This window comes from Calonectris borealis, chromosome 1 (assembly GCF_964195595.1).
Source record: "Calonectris borealis chromosome 1, bCalBor7.hap1.2, whole genome shotgun sequence".
Lineage (NCBI taxonomy): Eukaryota > Metazoa > Chordata > Aves > Procellariiformes > Procellariidae > Calonectris > Calonectris borealis.
The window spans coordinates 70,606,556-70,630,290 of NC_134312.1; the positions used below are offsets into that span (position 1 = coordinate 70,606,556).

The 23,735-nt window shown below is 40.9% G+C and overlaps 1 long non-coding RNA gene across 3 annotated transcripts in view; it reads left to right on the top strand.

Annotated features, from left to right (window-relative positions):
* LOC142086682 (uncharacterized) overlaps positions 1 to 23,735 on the top strand; it is a 56,215-nt gene that overhangs the window by 12,133 nt on the left and 20,347 nt on the right. For 2 of the 3 annotated variants that reach the window (XR_012675219.1, XR_012675213.1), the window contains 4 exons: positions 2,347 to 2,514; positions 3,170 to 3,309; positions 5,124 to 5,435; positions 21,071 to 21,181. This is a non-coding gene — a long non-coding RNA (uncharacterized LOC142086682). Of the gene's footprint in view, positions 1 to 2,346; positions 2,515 to 3,169; positions 3,310 to 5,123; positions 5,436 to 7,703; positions 8,832 to 21,070; positions 21,182 to 23,735 lie in introns of those variants that run through there. The other variant, XR_012675214.1, reaches the window with a different exon arrangement.

Genomic DNA, 23,735 nt, shown 5'->3' on the forward strand with positions numbered 1-23,735 from the left:
TACTGAGAGAAGACTTGTAGACTTTGAAATAGTCTGGTTTCTGGGAATGCCACTCCAAGGAAAGGAGATAAGAGTAGATATTTCTGGAAGATTCCCAGGCAGTTAGCACAATTTTAACTCAATCATCTCATATGTTTTTTGGAAGGTGCTTATTTCTGATGGATTTTGATGGTTAACTTACTCCTAAACAATGAATTCCACAACTAAATGCCACTGACTAGAGCCAGATTTATAAAAGCATTTCAGATGCTTTACTCAAGCCCCAGAGGAAACACAGGGGAAAAAAAGTGTGTGCATGATGATGATACATACTAAAGGAGAAAAAATAATACTACGGTAGTTACAGTTTGGGTTGGTTTTTTTTTTTTCCCCTTGGAAAATGTAGTAGACAAACAAGGTGAGATTTCAATTTGATACTCCCACAAATATCTTTCTCTGGTGTTCAGGAGTCTTTATGACTTTTAGCTAAGCTGTTCCATATATGCACCTGTTGATCATGTAAATATCATTATATTTCCTTTCCACAATGCACTGCATTAGCTTCTGGTCCAACCACCACATCGCTTTTATGCACATTTTTTCTGAAATCCTGAAATTAACACCAGAGACCTTTCCAATTGTAAAGAGTTTTGTTGGCATCAACCAGTTCCAGTGGGATGTTTCCTGTAATTCAAACTCTCAGCTGCCTGTGGCTGGTTAAAGTAGTTGTTTCTAGCTATTGCACAGTTGTCTTCATTATTTTACATGGGGATTCAACGTATGGTAAAGTAGTTACTTAAGTGCCTGATGTTTAGGTGAGCGAGAATAAAACATAACGATGGGCCAGCACCTAACCTCAGAACTGCCTTTGCTCAGATTCTGGGCAAGTTTGGGCTCGGATGTGCACTGAGCAGTTTGGCACGTCTCTAAATGAAAGTTATCACATTGCTCTTCAATCTAGCCTGGACACTTCCTGAAAAGGCACTGCGGCACAGAAAGACTTTCGCAGATGTTTTTATCTTCGCTCATTTTATGGTTTGTACTCTGTGTTAGTAGCTCTGTTATGACTTGTTTAAAGACAATGCAAATTTATTATTGCATTTTGCAGGAATGACAACACTCTGCTCAAAAGTGTCTCAGTTTACCCCTGTTTTAAACATTTTGCCATTGGTGCACAAGCGGTGAGGGAGGGGAAATATTGGTTGAAGAGAAGCATAACTCAGTACATGTCTACTATGCTCAAGTCTGTAAAGCCATTAAACATGCTTTCTTTTTTTCACAGGATGATTGCATCCGTTTTATTTTTCAGGAATCTATTCATGCCAATTCCTTGTATTTAACCTTATCTAAATTTTATTTGCTTACTTCCCTTTGGCCATTAAAGTGATTTTTTTTTTTCTTTAAAACTACTAACAGCTCCTTCCACTCATTAGAGACCATGCTGTGTAACTAGTCCTCCTGTCTAGTGGCTCTTTTGTTGTGACCATGAGGAAGATTGTTCTGTGACTTTCTCTTTTCATACCTGTCACAGAACAACTTTATTTCCCAAATCCAGAGGGATTCTGAGAGGTTAAGAGAAATTACAAAGAAGGGACCTTATTTTTCATCCAGTCTGTGGTACTGGGCTTGTGAGGTTATTCTTCATCCACTCTAATTTTAAACGTCTAGATTTGACCTTTAACACCCATTTCCAGGGTCACATTGTTGTTCATCACATTCTCCCCTTTTTTAATTTCAAACTTTTCTTCAGTTTTGAACCTTTCTTTTATTTTTCAGCTCTTTCTGTACCTACCCTGTATTTTGCCAGATCTGCTTTGAATTACTTTACTATTCTATCAGGAGAGAGATTTATCTTGCATGACTTCTCTTAGCTCTCTTGCTTCTGCGAAGATGTGGCAATGTATACCTCTGACAATCCCCTCCTAGATTTTACTTATTTTTATTTTTGCCGTTACATACTTTATAAATATACAGTTAGTGTTATTTTCTCTGAAATCCCTTCAGTTGGGTTATTTCTGCCTGGGAATTGAGGTTCTTGGAATTAAACACTTTGCACCAAGGGTGGCTATAACAAAATTGTCTCTCCAAGGCCTCTTTCTTACAATAAGATCTATGGGGGTAGAAGTTTGCATGTGCCTATAGTCCTACTGATTCAGTAAGATTCCCCACAGAGCAGCCCATTTTTCTGGAGCTCACTGGAGAACGGGAACCCCTGTGAGAAATGACCCCTGCTGCTCCCTCGCTCTATACCTTGTTGCCTAAGCACCAAACACTCTGAAACTGCATTGAAATTTTTGCTGTGTCACATTGCAAATTCACATAATGTATGTGCTAGTTTCCATGTTTCATCATCTGTTTGTATTTTAGGTGAATTTCCTCCGATTGATCACTATCTAATCTCCTCCTGGTGTTCTGTTTCCTCTGGGTTCATCTTGCGTGCTGGAGATGCCTGAGCTGCATCAGTTCTTGATCCTGGTGACCCCCTGGAAGAGGTGATGCACCTATCAGCAGAAGTGGCAACTCCTCTTTAAGAAGGTAAGGTCCAGCATGTGGGTTGAAGAGTCCTGGAAGCATGAACTCTTGGAGGAATTAGCTGCAGGAAGCTTTTACCTGATTTTTTAAAAATTTGTCTTTCCGCATGACAGGCTTTGCTCAGGCCTGCCAATCGAGACTTGAGGAAAGTACAAGTGGGTGACCCATAGCCATTCTGTAAAGATGTTATTTCTTCAGGTCTTTTAAATAAAGCTATATTTTTGTTGCCCTGCTTTAACACATATTATTTTGAGGGTTATCCAGCACCTAGGAATTTTTGTAGTTTCTGGTTTTCCAGCTGATGCCCGCATGAGCTTCATGACTTTAAAGAAACATAATATCACAAGCCGTATCTGGTCACTACTGCAATGGATTGAGCCAGTGCTCTGTGTGACAGAGGCTAAGATAAAGAGGCGTGAGGAGTTAACACCAAAAAGATCTTATATAATCCATCTTGCCTCATTCTGCAAGTCTAACTATAACGTACAAGCAAAATGCAGAAAAGAAACACCCGGCATCTATAGGGGACACACTGAAAAGGTTATTTTTTGTGTTCACCTGTCCTGCTGTTTTGAAAAAGTACTCAAGCATGTTTACCTCACCTATATTTGGAAACCTTTTACTTCTATATTCAGCTTTCCTTTATGTCTTGCTACAGCTTAGAAAAAGTTGTCAGAGAGATCTCCTAGAAGGTGGCATCTCTGAGTCATGGAATTGAAACTAATGGAAGCCTCTTACTCAAGTCAGGAAACTGCTTCTGTTCCTCCGTGATCAGCCTGGGAGTATTGAAGATTTATGGTTTGTATACCGTCTGAAGTACCAAAAAAGTACTTCACAGGAGAGCAAATGCAGCTTTATAGCAGCAGCTTGAACTGAAGGGAAAACTACAGAAGATTAATTTTACCTGTAAGTTTTCACATTGTCATTTATTTGAAATTCACCTATCAAAGGGACACTAAACACTGGTGATAGATTATTTATTAAGGAATCTGTTGTTTAAATTGTTTAAATATTTGTGATGTATGAAGAAAAGCGTGTTTTAAATCAGTTGAGGAACTCTGTAGGGGGAAATACATAGTAAATATCATCACAAAAAGATGGAAGCAGGTGAGGGAGCCAAAAATCAAAATGAGTATAACTAAGGATTTATAAGCCTCGTTTACTCTGCCTTTCGACTAAGGGCTCTAAGCTGTTGCAAAATTGTAGTGGCCATTGGGTCATTAGGTCCCAGGCTGCCCCTGGACTGGAAACCCCGCACTGATGCACGTCTCCACTGTGGAGACTTTGTGTTGGGTTTTGGTGCGGTGGGGGCCAAGGGGGGCGATGGACTCTCGTGGGCATTGCCTGTGCAGGAATTACTGAAGACGCAGAGATAAACTGTGCGGCCTTCTGAGTTACCAAAAACAAAGACTTCATAAAATTTAAGATAATAACTGATCTTGTGAAAACATGTTGCTCTGCCGGTGCAGACAAGTGTGTGTCAGACCTGAAATGTTATTACAGGAGGCCTTCAAAGAATGAATGTGTATACTTTGCTATGTACAGCTTTCAACTGGTTTTTTTTGCGAGATGTGCTTTACAGTCAAGTCCTCATCCTGTTGCCATTAAACTCAGTCTAGCCTTGAAATGGAGCAGATTTCTGGAAATTACAATATTACAACTCCTTTTTTATTTAAATGTATCAATTCGTTAACATAGACAGAAGTCAAATATCACAATACTTGAAAGTCATAATAATTCACTTGGAATGCAGCACCATGCCTTGGTGAGAGCACTTTATATAAACCACCCAAAGTGGTTTATATATATATATATATATATATACACACACGCACTGATAGCTTAAATTTTCCAACAGGCAGAAAAAAATTCAATTTTTCTTTTTTTTTGTTTTTTCATTTTAAACTTAACCAAAACATTGAGATACTTCAGAAGACAAGATTCTACAATAACTTCAGGTAAATTAATGATATTGAGATGTTTCCTTTCATCCTGTCAATGTTGTTATGTAAAATAAGTTTTAAAATGGAAAAAAAAAAAAAATCATACTCCAACTAGTAAGACTAAAACATTTGCTTCAGAAAACTTCATAACCAGATCATTTGCTTCCCTTTTAAGGATGCTGAAAAAGATATTCCTCTCCCCACCCCTGAGGAAAAAAATAATGTGGAAATATATTTTTGTGAAATGTTTCACTCTGAACAAATGTGTGTTCCTGAAGGGAAAATTCTGACCAACAACGTTTATTTACAGCTAACTTCCTCCCAGTAAAGGAAAAAAACAAAGTGTAAGCTTGATGCATTTATTCTCATACTCACTGAGAGGCTTGGCTCACAGTTTCTTAGGATCTTCATCTACCTGCAGGCTTCAACCACTGGTTAAGCCAGGTAAGTATTACCAGTAATGTAAAACCAGTCTAAAATATGGAATAGCATGCACAGTATAAAGGAAGTGGAGAAAATGTGTTCCTCTGTGCTTTCTTACATAGGTCCAAGTGTTTTGCTTAGTTTTTCTTCCTTAGCTAATTGTTGACTGCTAGTATTGAACTTCTGTGGGATTAACATTTGTTTCACCACTTCCTCAGCCTATTTCCCTTTCAAAATACATTATAGGTGACTCAGAGCCAGCTATGCAGATTGAACCACAAAACGTTATGATGCCTTGGATGGATCACACTGATGCAGACATGGATGCCATTTAATTCCTCGGGCCTTATGGAACGTGCCTGCTCTGTGGATATCAAAACTAGGAGAGATGACCTTGCTTTGGGGCTGTGCTTCCACAGAGTTCTAAAATACTTATTAAAACTGCTTTGAAAATAAAACAGTAGAGCTTTTGACATTTAAAGGCTTCAAGACATGCCATACACCTTACTGCAGAGCGTTTACGTGAGTCATCTGCTGTCCCCGCTGCTCCTTCTTAAGGTATAAACTTTTTGTAAAAGAAAACAAAAAGAACATGGTAATGGGTGGTAATTAGACCCAGCAATAGGTAGCAGATGCTGCTGTTTCATGCTGTTCTCATGCTTATAAAAATACACCTCCTTAACACAATACCATTTCATTTGTACAAAGGGGTGAAACGTAACCTTTTCTATAACATGAATGAGACTTAAAACTGGTACTTGTCCCAGAAAACGCATATGAGTCCTGATTTGTACCCTAAGCCCTTGCTGGCTGCGAGAGAAAAGAGCAGTTAATTGTTTCAAACAGAAGAACCTCTCCTCTCTCCCTTTACCTTCAGCATTACAGTCAGGACTCCATTACCTCTGGGAGAAACAAACAACTCCAAAACTTAGGATAGTAAGAAGGAGATGAAATAGAAATCAATTCCCATTAAATCATTTAGTGCATTTACTTGTTTTTATCTCCCATCTATTGTGAACTGTTTATTTTTACGCCCTCCTAGGGGGATGTTGCAGCCATTAGTACCCCATTCTCTTTATTGATTCTTGCTCCCACTACTTTAATGGCACCTGCCTGCTTTGCAGCTGGCTTCAGCCTTATGGGTATCTGTATTTCCAGTCTTGTCATCTGTAAAACCAATCGCACATGAATCATACCAAGAAAACACATGCTGGTGCTTACTGCGGATTGAGGCTCAGGACTGGGTTAATTAAGAAAAATCCCTGGAAACACTAGAAGAGACTTATGAAGAGCTACAAATAACAGGAAGCCTCACAGCTTGAATATTGACCGGGACTGTTTGGAAGTACTATTTTCTTAAACACAGGGGATGGAGAATGTCAGAGGAGGAAAGAGTTCTTTGTAAACTGGAATTTGCCATATGCATAAACAACAGAGCAGACGGGATAACAGAAGTTCTGCTTTTGCTTTAGCCCAAAAAAGCCAAAACTTAAAAGAATTACTAGCCTATCTCCAAGAATTAATGCCGCCAGGTATGTTTCAAATAATCCAGCGGCAAACGATTCGATTATCATTAATTTCAGATCTGATGGCAAACTTTGTCCCTTTTTACATTTCTAGTTGGATGGTTCTACCTTGTAACAGCTGTGTCATCTCAGTCTTTGCCTAATCATATAACAATTGTACACAGTACACGTATTGCTGACATTTATTAAGATTTGTGTTAAAAAGGCCAGTTATCTGTCTGTCACAAAGGTCATGACTGAATGAGTTTATCACCATCATTTTTCAGGAGGTTAGGCATCCCAATCATTTCCAAACATTTCAGCAAAAAACTTTTGTTGTATAACATATGTGCCAGTTTTGTGATCTGGTGTAGAAGCACAAATATTTGCCATTTAAAACCACGCTTTTTGTTTCATAAAACAAAGCCCATAATTTAATGGAATCTTGAGATGCCTTTGGGTAGAAGCCTACTTTCTTCAGAACGTATTTTCCTGGAGCACGAGGAGAGATTCATTAGTTTACCATCACTATCAAATTGTTCAAACCCATCAGTTTTTAACTCAATATCTATGTGATCTCATGATAACACAGACCTCAGCGGATCCAAGGTTAATGCTGGATTTAGGTGAGAGCTGGCCAGAACTGCAGTGCTTGGAGTTCAGGTTTTCCCAAAGCTCCAGAAGACTCAGATCCAAGGGCTTTTTTGCCTGGGGGAAGCTCAGATACAACAGGGTTTTTTTTTTGCTTCACATCTATAGCTAACTGAATCCTCCAGAAAAAATGACAAGACACAGCAGTACAATCATCAAGCAGTTGCACGTTCAGTACTTTGCTGAAACATTGAACCAAACCCTGGTCTTTTCGTTATACAAGTATCAAAATCTGTATCTCTAGGAAGCCTCTAGGTCCTCCTTTCTTCTCCTCCACCTGTCTGCCCTTCACACAGATACTGGATTTTCAGAAACTTTTTAAAGTAGCTGGGGAAGTATCCACATGGTACTTTGGTCTGGGAGATAAAGGACTTAATGCCTCTTTTCCGTAGGATGTTAGAAGCACTGTGGTTTGACAGATCAGCATTGACTGATGGAAACTGCATGAGACATGCTGGATATTCAGCAGTAAATCAGTCGTCAGGCCCGGGGAAACTCAGGGGTAGTTTTGTCTATTATAGTAATAGTTTTGCAGTAGTATGAACAGGCTTCAGTCTCATGGCAGGGGACATAGTATTTGGTTCCCTAAAGAGAATGTTCCTTTCCCAAAGCATTACATGCTAAAAAATCCCACTATTTTCTTTTTCTTTTTTTGCTTTTAAACACACAGAGAACTAGAAAGCCTGTGATGCTGAAATCCACTGTTAAGCTCATGGAAGGAGATTCAAACCTCAGCAAACAATACAGCTTTTTTACTTCCTTGATGTTTCTCATATTCTCACTTTTTGTGAGTAAAAGAAATTCTGCCATCATTTAAATCATTGAAATATTTAAGAGTCAAACCCCACCCTCTCATTTTCTCAGCTAGGGACATCCCTATCTGAGCTGATATTCTGCCTTAAGACCCAAGTTCATCTTGGACAGATGTTGCATCTTCCAGAGTCTCTTGCTGGAAGGGTTCCAGTCAATACATCTTCACAGGGGCTATTGCTGAAGGTACCCAGCCCTGCTTCCCAGGAAAGGGCTATCCATGCTAAATTTCCATTGTAAGCAGAGCTAACGTGAATCACAGAAGAGTTGAGGTTGGAAGGGACCTCTGGAAGTCATCTTGTCCAACCTCCCTGCTTAAGCAGTGTCACCTAGAGCAGATGGGCTGGAGTACGGCTTGGCTGATTGTTAAGGTGAGAAGATCTGAGAATGAAAACAACAGGAATCTGGAAAGAATAGTGTTCTGTGCCTGCTTCATTCTGTCTCCTGCTTAGGGTCAAGGGAAATGCAAGAGCACCTGAAGGCTAAAAGTAGCTCAAGCAGTAATAAGGGAGCCTTTAGGCTAGAGAGGACAGCTGTGTGTACGGGAATGCAAGTGGATGTGTTATGGAAGGCTGGCTGATTTATTGGAGGTGAGGGAAGACTTGCAGGGGCAGAGTGGCCTGTCATGGGGCTTGAATCACTTGCTGGAAGAAGGTACAGGAGCCCTTGAAGGGGTACGGAGTGAGCCCTATGACTCTTGGGAGTTTTGTTGTGTGCTGCTGTTGCTTAAGGTACAGGGAAAAGATGTTTCAAAGGATTTTTATTTAGCTGCTCTACATGAGCTTTTTCTCAGACTACATTTTAATGCTTGACAGCTGAGCTTTTACAAGTTTTCAGAGCCATTAATCAGAGCAGTGTTTTGGGAAGCTTTTGCAATGTATATTTGAGAATTTGTATGGCACTGGTTTAAATTAAAGGCTAAGGCTTACTTTTGAGACTGCTTTTGGCCTCTTTCTGTAAAGCATGGAGCTGTATATTATTGTTCTAAGAACCCACAATTAGTAGCAAATGTTTGCAAAATGCTAAAAGTTGTTGCTAGGGTGCTCCTTCAGGCTGGGATGTGTGAGGGATGGTTAAACCTAATTTAGATCTATTTCAAAAAATGTTTTCTTAGCTGCAAGTATAGATCATTTTTATGCAGTGCAGTACATTCTGACTTTTCAAGCGGGCAACAGGAATAAAGGCATTTCTTCAGGAATAGGTATGACTTTGTGTGAGCAGAAATTAAGCTCCTATTCTCTGAAATAATTTGCTAGTGAATCAGACATGAGATAGGAAACAGGACTTCAGACTTCTGAGGCTGTTTTTTTTTCATAGATGTGTTGATTCATTTGCCAAGATCCACTCAAATGCCAAGGTATATTGTTAACCTTCAATTCAAATAAGGAACAGAAGAACATATTTATTTGTTTTGAAGGTAAATTATAACTTTTCTAAAGTGATAGTAAAAAAATGATGGAGAAACATTAAAGTATCCCCCCCCCAAAATCTCACTATATGTATTATATGTCTCTTCAACGTATAAGTAAGGCTCCATGTAACAACATGACGATTGCTTTTTGTTATTTTTGATGTCAAGTTTTGACAGACCTACGTAAAAGGTGCTCTGTTTGTGCCAAAATGTCTCCGTTGCTGTACAGTACACTAATCATTAACACACAGTGGCTCTGCAGGTCAAGACGATTGCCAACAGAGTAAGTTGATGACCTGCAGGGCAGAAAGGCTGCCATTGTTCTTCTTCAGGTGATGGTCCTGTACCTGCCAGTGTGGGCGCTGGTTGCTCCCGCCGAAAGATGCAGGGCTGTGGGATTCAGGTGTTGCCTCCAGTTCTGTTGCAGGTACCTACGTGATTTTAGTTAAAAGTCAGTTAATCTCTTTACATTCCATTTCCCAGCCTTCTCCCTGGGTGTTTGACACCCCTCCCTCCCCATGCTCCCCTTTTTGCACAATGCCCTTGCTTCTGATGCAGCGCTTGTGCTGCCCGTGTCAGGGTCTGGAGGCCACCAGCAGGTCAGTCCCCTGCCCTGAGCCCCCTCAACAGGACCCCCACCTGCTGCCCATGCCCACTGGCGGTGGTGTCAGAGGACCCATGGTGGAGCTTTGGGGCTACAGGAGGTGGGAACAGGGAGGGCAGGAACTGTTGCAGGAGCTGGACTGGGTACCTCGTGCCGCATGAAGAGCCTGGGGGCAAGGAGAGCCGCCAAAACCCAGCCCCGGGCTGTGGGTGGCTGTGGGCATATGGGCAACACCTTTCTTGTGAATGTCTTGCTGAATTAACATCTCTGACCAAAAGCACCGGCTGGGGGATCAGCGGAGGGGGCAGGATTTGTGTATTCAGGTGAGTGAGTCAAGCATTGACCCAGCCCAAGCGGGAAGGCTGCCACAAATTATGGTCCTTTTCATAAATAGGGGTGCTGGCGGTGTAACTGAGCATTGGGTTTGGCTCGGAGGGGCAGGTTTCTGTGCTCCGGCTCAAATAGTATCAGAGTGGAGACAGGTAGAGGTGCCCGTTAAAATTTTCATGGGTCTGTTTCTTTTCCGTTAGAGAGATGTGGGAAAAACGTGGAAAATAATAGTGTCTCAGAGGCCAGGGACATGAGTGAGATTCAGCATGCAAATTGGGTACTTACTTAAATATTCCTCTCCGGCCTTTCACCTCCGTTTTGGTGGGAGTAAATTGCTGGGCATGCAACAGTGACATTGCAGCAGATCAGCTTCCCTGGCGATCCCTCTGTATCCAAGCTCCTTAGCTTGGGTTTGCATGCACAGCACTCGCTGTCTGCGCTGGACCGCATCCAGCTGCTAGTGTGCCCTTGCAGGATGGCAGGCTCTGGATTATGAAACGGCGGAGACCCTTTTGTGCTCATTTAATTTGTACTTTAATCTTGGGCAGCCAGATGCACGTGGAAGTGTCTGTGCGCAGCAGGTGCGGGGCCATCATGCTTTTCAGGAGACTAAAAACTGGGCTGATTGATTGATTTATTCATAATTGTTCTCCAGCTACCTGGATTGTTGAATTGGAAAAAAACCCATCTGCTGGTGTACAGTCCCTTCCCGAACTCTGCTTTCTTCTGTGCCCTTTCATCATACATAATCATTTGAATCAATAGGGACAATGGGAGGATGTGACTTACAAAGAGTATTAAGAATGCTCTCAGTGTCAGAGGTGAGACCTCTCTCCTGTCTGCTCATCTCCTCCTCATCTTTGCTTTTTTCTAAAAAAAAAAAAAAAAAAACACCACCAAAAATTTCTCTCACTTTCAGAGAGAGAGAAGGAGATTGTCAGATGTCTAGTTACTCTATTTTTGCTATTGAAAGTAAGATGAGGATCTGGTTCCATAGAAGCCACTTTATTTTGTAATTCACTGTAAAATGTATATTCTTTCTTCTACCTAACCTCATTAAAAGGCTCATCTAAATCTGCCCTGTATTTCCCTTTGTACTTTTAATTATGAATGACTGCTCCCTGTCTTCTAAGAAGACAGACCCAAATGTGGTTTCCACAGAGTATGAGGGGAGAGGAGAAGCAAACGGGCCCATCCAGGAGGGGATGAGGCTCAGCCCCACCACTTTGGTTTGCACCGGTATGTCCGGTGGGACATTAACATTCAAGTTAGAAGCAGAAAATCTGAGATGCTGCTTCTGAAATGAGTCCCAAATGAAAGAAAGATGAGTACTTTACTCCCCACCCAGCGGGAAACAGGCATCAGCTAATATATAGCTCACTTAGCTGTGAGGGCCTGACAATTCGCACTAGCAGACAATCTAAGCCATGTCTGTAGTGTCAGGAGTAGCATCTTTCAGTCCTGGTCTTTTCATGACTCTTGTCAAGCACATAATGGGCTTGTGGATACCTGTGTTTGGCCATTGCACTGGAAATGCCACGTTGTCTTCTAAAGGCCTAGGATAATGTCGCTCTGAGCCGTCTTTTCCTTTTCCCGGGTGCAACAGTCTAATGTGAGTTTCTTTGCTTACGTGGACATCTCGTAGGGAGTGAATGATTTGCCCTCCATCAGCTGACTGTCGCTTGGTTTCCCGTAAATATACTGCCAGCAAAAGGAAGTGCTCAGACATCAAATCTATGTTTGTTTGGGTAAAGGAAGGAGCAAAGGCCATGACTGATATGCCTGTCAGCGGTAGTTAGCCATTTCTGACTGCAAATGAATTTACGTGTGAGAAAACTGGGGTAAAGAAGCTGCTATCTATGGGAAGTATTGTGCAACTCAAATTACAAACAAATTTCCCCTTCAACTCCTGATGAAACTCTGAGCTTTCACTGAAGATTTTGCACTTCTGAAAAATTTATAACAGATTTCCCTCACTGAAAGTTATTTGATTGCTGGACAATCTGGGTAATAAATATGTTGAATAAAATCACCTTGGAATGGCAGAGTAGCCCATGCCAACACAGTGTTGCATTTTTTCCTCTATGGTGGCCAGGCCACCTTAAACATTTCCAAGTTTCTTTTAACCTTTGTGAAAAGGAACATGGTTTTTCTCTCACTTTGTAGGGTGGCCAGCCCACAGGCAGCTGGTGGTGGGCTGGACATGCTGTGTCCTGGGGTTGCAGGACACCTTGCTTCTGCTGAGGGTTGCCCCTCATTGCAGGCCGTGGGCAAAGAGGCAGATGGGACTGTTGCAGCTATGCTCCATGCAGGTTTATTTTTCCCACTTGCATTTTTTTCTAAATGTGTTTTTAAATTCGCTCTAACGTTGACATCATCGCATGCCTAGAATTCAGATATGTTTATTGTGAGCCTGTCATAATCTGCCTCTGCTCACTGGTGGTTCTGAATCATTATGAGAGGGAACCAAGCCCAAGGAGATTATCTGTGCAGTCGGCTATACAGAAGGCCTGTTGTTAGCCATTTGAGATGCCAGAGTTTAAGTTTTGTGTTGTGGTGCTTTTTTTTTTACCACCCTGCTTCTAATTCTCTTGGCTCCAAACAAAGCTTTAGCATTTTGTCTTAAAGTCTGTGACCAAAGCTTCAGAGCCTGACCACATTTAGAAGTAGATTTATCTTTACCCTAAGCTCATAAGTCAGGGCAGTTCTATCATACCCATTTTGTCAGTGGAGCACAGAAAAATAGGGCAGCAGGATTTCCCCAGGGTGCATAAAGTTGTGATATGGCCAGTTTGTAAGTAAACAGGACAGACTTATCACTGATTACCTTGTTTTTTCCTGGAAAAGTACTCAAGTTAGACCTAAAATTTGTTCCAGAGTTTTTGTGGTTTGTTGACGTTTTTTGGTTTTGTTGGTTTGTTTTGTTTGTTTTTTTTCATGTCTTCCCCATCCCTCTTTTAACTCCACCACCTTTTACCTTAATGAAGGATCAAGGATAACCACTTGGATTTAGAAGGCCTTCTTACAAAGTGTTAACTACCAAAATGTTGATTTTCAAATGAAGTCACCTGAATGACATGCTGCTGCTAATCAAAGAATCAGAGGTATTAATTAGAATCGGTCACAGTGAAGTGCTTATCTCTAAGCCATGAAGTCTATAAAGAGACCCCAATTACTTCCTCTTATTTCTTAGGACCGGAGATGCCTTATTTTTATTGCCTCACTGAATTCTCAATCTAATGTCAGTCATCAGCAAGGCTATGTAAACTCTGAGCCAGTAGCTAGAAACAAAACAAAATCATCAGACTGATGCATGGAGAGTTTGGACTTAGTTTCATTTAAGCTGTAGGAGTAGTTTGTATTTTTAAGTTGTGTTTTCATAAAGTTTCGGTTCAGTGGTCTATGTAATATTTAGGTATGTGAATATCTGATGTAGCTGTGATGCTGAAAAGCTGCAGCTAGGACAAAGCTTGGTGGTTTTTGGAAGCTGTTTTTTTCTAAGTTTGTTTCCCTTTGGTTGGGGAAAGAGCTTGGCTTTTAGCTGAGTGTAGGTGCGTGTGGGTGTTTTTTGAAAAATGTTGTCTTCTGTATGTGACTTGGCTTTTTTATTTATCTTGAACTTGTGAAAAGATGTTTTAATGACAATAGTGGAAATAAAAGGCGGGTGGAAGAGCCACCACCTGGAGGTCAGTACTGCAGGCTAAAAATTATGATGGTGATTTTGCTTCCTTAAAAATAACTTCTCTAGATGTGCATATGCTGAAAAGAGGTTGTGTGGCTTGGTCCCTGACTGGGTGGTCCCACACTCCTACAGGCAAGGCTGCAGTGTGTAATTTCAGCTTCTTTTCTTGCCTCTGTTTCACCTATACTGTAAGATGAACTCTTTGGAAAAGAAATGCACAGGGCTTCATCTGAGAATGGGGGACAGATGCATCAGGTAAGTGCTGCTTCTTGCATATCTCTTACATGTGTACAGACTGGCCAGTACTCGTCTTGTTGACTTCATGTCCTGCGTTACACAGGAAAACACTGCTATATTTTGCTTTTTCTAGGTAGTTAAATTAATATCTCAAATCTGCCTTACAATAATTCTGCAAGGAGCTGTTGAGTTTGTAGTCTCACTATTCTTACAAGGCATGGAGTATGTAAAATATCCCAAGAAATAACTGTCCATAAAAACAATAATTTTCACCCAAGTCGGCACTATTATTTTGCTAGTTGTTGGCTGTCCTTGTTTTTGTTAAACTGACTGGAGTATAGAACATGTTACCTTTAGTAAACGAAGTTTACAATATGGCTGCTGCTACCTATGCGTCTCTGGAGAGTTTGTTCGTAAAGTCCTCCTGTGATGCAGTGGAGAAAGGCTCTTCACTACCAGTTCCAAATAGGTTTGATCTGCAGGGTGAGCATACTGTGCAGAGGCTCTTCTAAAGGCGCATGCAGTTTCCGTTCACCAGCTTCAATGCTTATTCTGGCACCTTATTGATCTGCAGAATGAGGAAATATCCATAACAATTATTGCTGCAAGTAGCATTGCTTTGTGTAATGGTTTTGTGGACTGCTGTCAATGTCTTTGAGAGAATTGTTAAAGGATCTCCATACACCTTGCTGGCTACTGTGTGTTGTCTGACTTGCCCTGGCCAGCTGGTAGGGCTTAAGATGCCACTTCTTTCAGATAAGAAGCAATGTGACTTGAAAGGTGATATCCCTAGAAGCACTTTAGGATGTCATTAGGAATCTCTCAGCGAGGAGTGTAAGTTCAGACATGGTCTCTGTCTGCTATTTGATGACAGAAGGCTTACCTGCTGCTAGCACACAAAAAGAGTGTGCTGGTACTTGTAGATAAGGTATTAAGAAGATTTCTGGAGAACCTCTCGGTACCACTTAGTAGGAGATGTGATGGGAACCTTCTCAGAGCGGGGAGAGGAGGGCGGGGAGGCAGCAGCCTGTCCCTGGTAAGACAACTGTTTAGGCAGACATGGCTGATACTTTTCATAGTGAGCAGTGTAGCTGGAGGAGAATGGCTAGGGCTTGATTATGGCTTTAATTAGGTAGCTTACTTGGAAGCCAGGTGAAAATGTCCAGCTGAGATGCAGAGATATGTTCTAATGTTTCGTGGAAGCTCTCCTGAACAGATTTTAAGCTCTGAGAAGATGGAGAGTTGAGAGGAAGGCAGTGTACAATGCAAGGATATATTTATAGCTGCTATCGTCCAGCTGTGACTTGGTTAGCATTAAAATGTGTCTACAATGTAGATATAAACTGAACCTGATTCCTGTGTTAGTAGATTGTCCATTCCTTTCTGAGCATATTTAGTTGCTATTGTTACTATGGAGATCGAGTACAGTTTAGCTTTCATTAAGCAAACAGGAGAAGCTGCCAATTCTTCAGCAAAGGCCTGATAAGGTAATTTCCTTCATCTCTTGTTGACAGCAATGATGCAAGTCAAATACTGTAAATGGAAAAGTTGTCTCTTAAACTGTGCTTTCTGGTAGTGACTATGATTCAGCTTGTATACTGGCCTGGCTCTTAGTGGTTGTGGTCTGACATCTGAGGACAGAACTGCTATCCTTCTGAGGGAGAAAAACCATTCCCTCTGCGTTGCGAGGTGAGATACTATTTAAAAGTGCAACGAAGCTCCTTGTTTGGGGAATGTAACCGGTGCTCTAAGTCACTGTGCTGGGACCTCACTGCTGGTTGCTTTTTCCATGCCATAAAATGACAGATTCCAGGGAAGATGATGTTAGATACAAGGGAAAAGGCTGTCCGAGTTAGTGTGAAGATCACCAAATTGATCACTGACAGCATGAGTGTGATTGTAGAGTCAAGAACAGGACAAGTAGCCATAGGTGGAAAGGGAGCGGTACTAGATAAATGCAAAAAGTTGGTAGATTGTTGTTTTCTGATTAAAAAAGATGAAGATTTAGGCAAGTATGTAATATGGAGGCTTTTGGCTTACCTGTCTACCATCGTAGATAACGTTGACACTCCTTAAGGTCAAACTGTTTGTTCCTTCGGCTTCCATCAACCTATATGCATCCATAAGGTAGGCTGGTTCTGCAGCATTTTCAGTTTGATACAGGGACGTCTCGATGGAGGGAAGTATAGTATTATCATCTCATTTGTTGGAGTAACGATAGGTAGTACAAAGGGGTGGTTATGTGTGATTTCAGGTAGTCACATCGGTACAAATGAGTGTGTGAGAAGGAAACTGGCTTGACTATGAAAGGCAATTACTGTCATAAGGCTGAGGTGAAATGATACTAGATATATGCTGTAAATCTGTCTTCAGTAAAATATTTGGATAATGACAGACAGATAATGCTGTACAAGTAACTTTTCTCTTCATGTTTTCTTCATGTTTGACCTCCCTCTCTCTGATCTAAAGAATGACAACTTTTATTCTGTTCCCTCAGCTAAGCTTCTGCAATCTGAGATGAAGCATCTTGTACACAAACACAAAAGCAGAAGGGTTAGTTCATGCACCTTGCTTCCCTTTCACTTTTTAGTGCACTTATGAGTATTTTCTAGTCCAGGTGAGCGAGGCTGAGCAGTAGATTCAAGAGTGTATTTTATTCATCAGATGTGCCAGCTGGAGCATCAAGCTCCCTTTCACGGGAACCTTTTTTACCTTGGTTCTGAGTTCCTAGTTCCTTCCACAGTGCAGAGTTTGGTGGTCAAAATTAAAAATGAGCTTGCACCTAGCAGTAAGACAATGCTCCCCTCTCACCTACAACTTATTTTTCAGGAAAAAGATTGTTACTCTTCTATGAAGTGCAATAGGACCTTGATCAAAATAGTAAGACCTCTCAACTTACTATATTGAGCATCATTTTGGGAGCCCTGAGATATGGGGAGAAGTGGAAAGCAGCTTAATGATAAAATCAAGCGGTAGAGACTAATTTAGCTCTTGCATATTGACAACTTGCCTCATAGCTTCAAAGTAGCAATTAGAAAATGGAAGAAGCTCAAGATGAGTTGAGTCAAAGATGGCAGAAATGTCACAGAGGTCTCCCAAAAGGCAAGAGGAACATAGGTCTCTCATTGCAGCCATGAAAATGTAATGTTTCTGTAGTGCTTAGAAGCGTGGGGGGAAGAGCTCTACAAGAATTGAAACTAATAGCTTTGACAAGTATCAACAATATAATTGTGGACGTTGCTGCTGTGTAGTTTGCTGGAGTGTCAGTGTCCTGGTTTCGGCTGGGATGGAGTTAATTTTCTTCCTAGTAGGTGATATAGTGCTGTGTTTTGGATTTAGTAGGAGAAGAATGTTGATGACACACTGATGTTTTAGTTGTTGCTAGGTGGTGCTTATGTTAGTCAAGAACTTTTCAGCTTCCCATGCTCTGCCAGGTGCACAAGAAGCTGGGAAGGAGCATAGCCAGGACAGCTGACCCAACTGGCCAACGGGGTATTCCATACCATATGACATCATGCTCAGTATAAACTGTTGTTATCTCAGCCCGCGAGTTTTCTCACTTTTACTCTGCTGATTCTCTCCCCCATCCCACTGGAGGCAGGGGAGTGAGCGAGCGGCTGTGTGGTGGTTAGCTGCTGGCTAGGGTTAAACCACGACAGTCAGATAAGCTCTGCTGCCTCCAAGTTCTAGCTTAGACTCTTAATATCTGCATCAGAGCAATTCCTTTCCTCTGAAGCATAGTTCCCACATTTGCAAACACAGATTCTTTGCTAATAGGGCCCACATCTTCATTAAGCCATGTTCAACCTCTGCTTGAAGAGTCATCTTGGTCTTGTCAGCTGATCCAATTTCTGTGTACCTGTTGCTAACTGAGAGATGGCATGCAGTTGTAGGAGGCCAACTTTGACATAAAGTAATGAGTTAGAAGCAGAATGACTTCCCATCTCTCGGCAGATACTGTTTCAACTGTTTGTGGTGTCTTGGTCTAGTATCCAGGACTCAAGACCGTCTTGATCAGGAATGCATGGAGAAGATCTCCTTGGCCTCTCCATTGCCTACTTCTTTTAAGACTTCTCTGGCACTATCCTAATGCAAAGTCAGGAGAAGGTGATCAGGTCCTGAGAAGACACTGAGCTGTTGGCATATGTGACACATGGTGCTTGTAACTTGAATTATAGACTAACTCACTCCTTCTGGTATCTGTGTGCAAATTACGCAGCTGCACAGAGCAAGGAAAAGAAGAGTGAAGCTAATTCCTAACAGATCAGGCTCAAGCCTTGCTTTGTCCTCTCAGGATAACTCTATTAAACTCCAATTCAGGCTGGTTCTGATGCAAAATAGTGCACTTAGACAGAGATATTGCTGTTGTAAGTGAAGCTGCAGTCACAGACAGCTCCTAAAGGGGCACATATAACGTAAGTAGTAACGTTAGCCAAATGTTCCTCTTGATTTGCAATTTGAATTTAAAATACAGAGAAGTGATTGTTGGAGTAGTTGCACAGACAGTCAAGTCTAGCTCTGGCATGGCTTCCATATGAAGCCGTTAGATATAACACTTCATGCACTTTAACAATGAAAAAAAACCTACTCCTAGCTCAGATGTTAATAATATGTTTTGAGATTGAATGCTGCTATTGACAATGATGTTCCTATACTAAACAAAGGATTCAAATCTGTCTTCTGGTAACTATTTCCACTTAGACACCAAGGCTTGGAGCTCAGCATGATGTCTATGGCAGTGAGTCTATGAGATGAGAAACCTAAAGTATTAAGCCCCTAAACCATATCTTCTTGAAAATACTTAGGCTATTTTCCTCTGGAACTCTGCAGGAGTGAATGCAATACTTCTTAGACTTGCATGTTACTGAACTAAGCAGTGCTCTACCGTTTAGCAGGTTCTATTTAAGTCCCCTCTCTCTGCCTTCATATGGTAGTGTCTCTCATTGGCATCTGGATTTAAGACGCCTTCTGCTGGGAGAATTGGAGGGACAACTGCAGGACTAACGTGCCACGATGCCTTGGAACCTTTTCTTCAGTCTAAAAAAGAAGAGCATCCCTCCAATCTTACCTCTCTGCTGAAGAATGACTGTGGATTTTGACACGAGTAAGAAAAGTCACCGTATTTAGGCTGGACCTAATGCACGCTTGTCTTGACAGTTTTATTCTTGTATATGCCTAGTTCCATAAATGCTCATGCTAATGCCTTGGACCATGCTGACAGAAATTGTCTGCATATTTACAAGAGAGACAACGTGCAGATTACTGGGTTAAAGCTATTGTCGATTTTATCCACTTCATCTCCACTTGTGGCAACTTTTAAAAAAGGAAAAAAAAGAGAAAAAGAAAATATCAATCTTCCTTCCTACACTGTAGTAACTAGTTGTCTCCACTGGCACCACACTATCAATTTTGTCATGGGCTAGCTTGGAAGAACATTTCTTAACTGTATCACCAAGCCCACACTGCATCTAACATCGTATGAAGATAGTGTTATTGTAGGAACAGACACTGGAGCTTCCTTACTGCTGGATTTAGGATAGAAAGTTGATTCTATGTCCACGTGACTTTCCTTGACACAGTCAACCACATAAAAGTATAGATAACCACCTATAAAGAAGACTGACAGATAACACAGCCGCTGCTATTAAATTTGACAACCATAATGATAGGTACAAAGTTATAGTTGAGGCTCAGATACCCCTGCCTCTGCTCTAAGGAAAGCCATCAAGATGTAATCTGAAGGGGATTTTTACCCGTAAGAAAGCTCCCCTAGAGGAAGATCCATGCTTTTGAGAGAGCTGCTTGCACTTTATAAGGAACTACTTCAGTATAAAATAAGTTCTTGTCTTATACCTCTGGTTGTCATATACCATCCTTCTCTGGCACTTGCATGGAAACTCATTAAGCATTCACAACAGTACTAGAGAAGCCCATGTCTTGAAAGAAACCTTCCCAGAACCACCTGTGTTGGACTTCACACAAATCCCTATCTGCATTAACCTCGGCACAGGCAAAGCCCTCTGTACCTCATAACACACCTAAAACATGCCTGAGAAAAAACATATAGAACTTGCCTGTTCATCTCTGCTGTTCTACAACAGCAAGTACTCCTTACAGAAACACTATTGGCATCCCCGGATTCTGCATCTGCCCTTCCAGGAATGTACCCAAAGTGCTCTAACAGTAGGTGTGAAGTTAAGCAACCATTCTGCAGCAGAACAAACTCTCACTGGCAATCTGTAAAGGGCAAACCCACCTACTGACAGTGAGTAAATGTTCTGTACAAAGCAATTGCTCTCTCTGGTCCTCATCCTCAGACCTGTAGGTCTCTTACTACAAAAACAGCCGAAGATGAGCCTAAAAGCTAAAATTCATGATGTTACTAGATTCCAGAAATATGGACTCTATTGAGTGGTTTATGGCACATTAAAATCCGTGGTCCACAGGAGATACATTACTTGTCTTTACGACCAGCCTCCATTCTCCTGAGGGTGAAATTACTGTATCAGTTTTCTTTCTCCCTCACCATCTCACTTTATTCCACAGGGATGCTAACTACCTTTGCTCTTAAAAAAATGATCTTGCAGTTATCCTTCTAGCTAAGCTCCGAGCAATGCATTTCTCAACTTGCATTAGCTTTGAAAGCTGCTGCTTCTATTTCAGGCTTGCATATCTGAAAACTTGTCTAGTTTTTCCAATCATATGGTTTGTTTGATAGAAGTTATTACTTTAACCTACAAATATCATCCTGCCTCTGATCTTGTTACTTAAACTCAGCCTTTTTCCTTAGCTAGCACAAGTAGCTATCCCTATGGTGTTTCAGTTATAAGTTTGAGACCAAACAAAACAACTTAGTTATGAAATAGTCTCTCTTTGCTCCAGGTACAACTCCACAGTCTCTTCAAGCAACCTCCGATTTTTCCCATGAAACTTCATAGATAATTTTTTTTCTGTTGAACACAGGCAAAGACTTCTGCCCATGGTTAGACGCACACCCACGGAGCCCTTTGGATGACAAATATCTGCAGGTTTGGAGCCATTGATGGGAGTGAGGAGACAGGGGATCAAAAGCAGGTAAATTGTGTAGTGCTAGTTTTAAGGTTAAGTAGGATTAGACTAATACTCTGTATTCCTGCCCTGCTACAGCTACTTCATATTATTCAAAGTCATTATTCAAATGTGTCTGAGTTGTGACAGATTACCGTTACCTGTAAGTCATGCAAAGCTATTTATCTGGGAAATTACTCAGCACCACTCCTTCAGTGTCTGCTCTTTGTGAGACAGCAGGATAAACTTCAAATTAGTGAGTATTACTCTATATATAGGCCATACAGTGCACTTCAGCAGACTCCAGATGAATGAGGGACTGCGCAAATCAGTTTATCAGATGGACAAGTGAAATGTTACGCGAGGAGTTTTGTGAGGAAAAAAAAATTATTTATTTTTCCAGTCTTTAGGATTTCTGCCTGCTAATCCATCCACTCATCTTGATAGCTTGCAGTTTTATCAGTACTTCCATGTTTTTTTCTTTTTTTTAAATTGCCGTTTTCTTGCATTTTTTACATTCCTGGTAGATTACTGATATAAGACAGGGAAAGAGCTGTTTCTAAGTGGCATTTTCTACAAAATATTGTGAGACTCTCATTGTTGTCTCAATGGTTTATAATGCATTTTAGCTCATCTAGCTACAGAGGTTTTCAGCATTTTAAATTTATAATTAAAGGGGTTGTTACATTTGGCTTTCATAACAAGAACCACTTGAACAGTTTCCGTATTTAGTACATGTCATTGACAATGTGTACAGAGATGTTTGTCTTTGTATTTTTCAAAAAAAAAAAAAAGAAAATTGTTCTCTCTTGTGAAAAGGGTGTGAAATATTTATTCGCCTCGTCTCTGCAGCTGCAAAGAAAGCTCTAAACTTACAGAGAAAAAGTTGCTATTATGCTCTGGGGACTGGGGGGTGGATGTGAGAAAAAAATTACACTGCTAGACAAGCTATTCCCTGGGTCACTTTGCTCTGTTATGCTCACAATATATCAGGCATCATATGTGCCATAAATAGAGAAATTCTGAATAAAAATTGGTATTTGTTCTTTGTCTTATCCAAATCATCACCGTAATCATTTATATTTCGGTTCTGCTAGATCCCCATGTTAAACCTCTCTGGCAGCCTGATTTAGACCAGGCTGGGATTTGCTTTTTGCAGATGCTATGATAATAAGCACAGAATGCTGCTTTAGTATTCTTGTGCTGCTGTTTAGTTTGTAGGGTGCAGGTTGCTGTTCTTTATTCTGCTGTTCGACCTTCTGCTGCTTAATCTTGTTTTCCAGCAGTATCTGCTCAGAATCTATCTTTGCAGCAGAATATAAAATTGAAGCAGGTTGTTACCTTCAGATGAAACTTAGGCTTTGGTAAGAGAGATAATGATCTGAACTTCTGGACGTCAGCCAACAATGGTGGTGCTGCACTTCGTATTAACACTTTAGTAGAAGTCATTCCAGTTACCCACTGTTTATTGGTGGTGTTGTGGCCTCAGAACTGAGGTACTTGGGGACTGGAAGTTTTGCAGGAATTTGAATGGCTTCAACATGTTTATTTTGCATTAGAACCAAACCAAACCTGTGATGTAGTTTTACAAAACAGAACTGCATTGAAACATCCAGTAGAGGAGCTTGTACGACAGTTGTGTGACACAAGAGCTTTTGACTTTGGAAACCTTCCACAGAAAACTTGCTGAAGCAGACTTCTCAATGAAATGCTTGGATTTGAGGGACTGTTCAAAATAAATGGCACTTTGTCACCAAAACACAGAGCAAATGTTGAGAGACGGATACTTGTTGATGTTGAATGAAGTACAGTGAGTACTAAGAAAATGTGACACGGAGTCAAATTTAAGCAAAAATATTGGGTTAAGTCTCAATAACGTGGTGCAGAGTAATTGGAAACTGCAGTTAGCTTGACTCCTCACTTGAATACCTCAGCCTAGATCAATGCTATGGTCTGCTTTTACATCTTGACCTACCACTGCTTTGCAATCTGTAGGCAGGTGCACGCTTTGTTGAAGGGCTGTTTCTGGAAGTCTTGTCATCAAGCCTAATCCCAATGATCTTCTGGCATTCATGTGTAGTGTCCCAACTTCTAAGGGCAGAGTCAGCTTTCCATGTGGGAGTGGGAATGCGCTTATGTTCACTTTGTCTCTTCCTCTTCCCTCATTCCCTCCCTCCTTCCCTCCCTCCAAGAGTTTTATCTGCATTTCAATAGAAAAATAATTAGTGTTTCTGATCCTTTAAAAAAAAAAAAAAAGAATGATATAGTTTGAACTTCTTGAAATCCTTGCTTGGTCTTGATTTAGTTTTGGACTATAAGCTGAGGAGTTGAGAATGAAAGAGATTTTTCAAGCGCAGAATTGTCAATGTAAGCCTCGAATTGGGATAAGAGGGAGGAAACAAAAAAAATTTTTTTTTTACTCCTCTCACCAGCTATGAAGTACATGGTGCCTGTCTTCAATTCCCTGTCTTCTCACTAGATTTCCCAGTATAACGAGGAAGCTAAATGTTGACATTCTGATACTTTTAAGACTTTAAAAACAAATAATCTTTTATCTATGGATTTTTTCCCGTTATACACT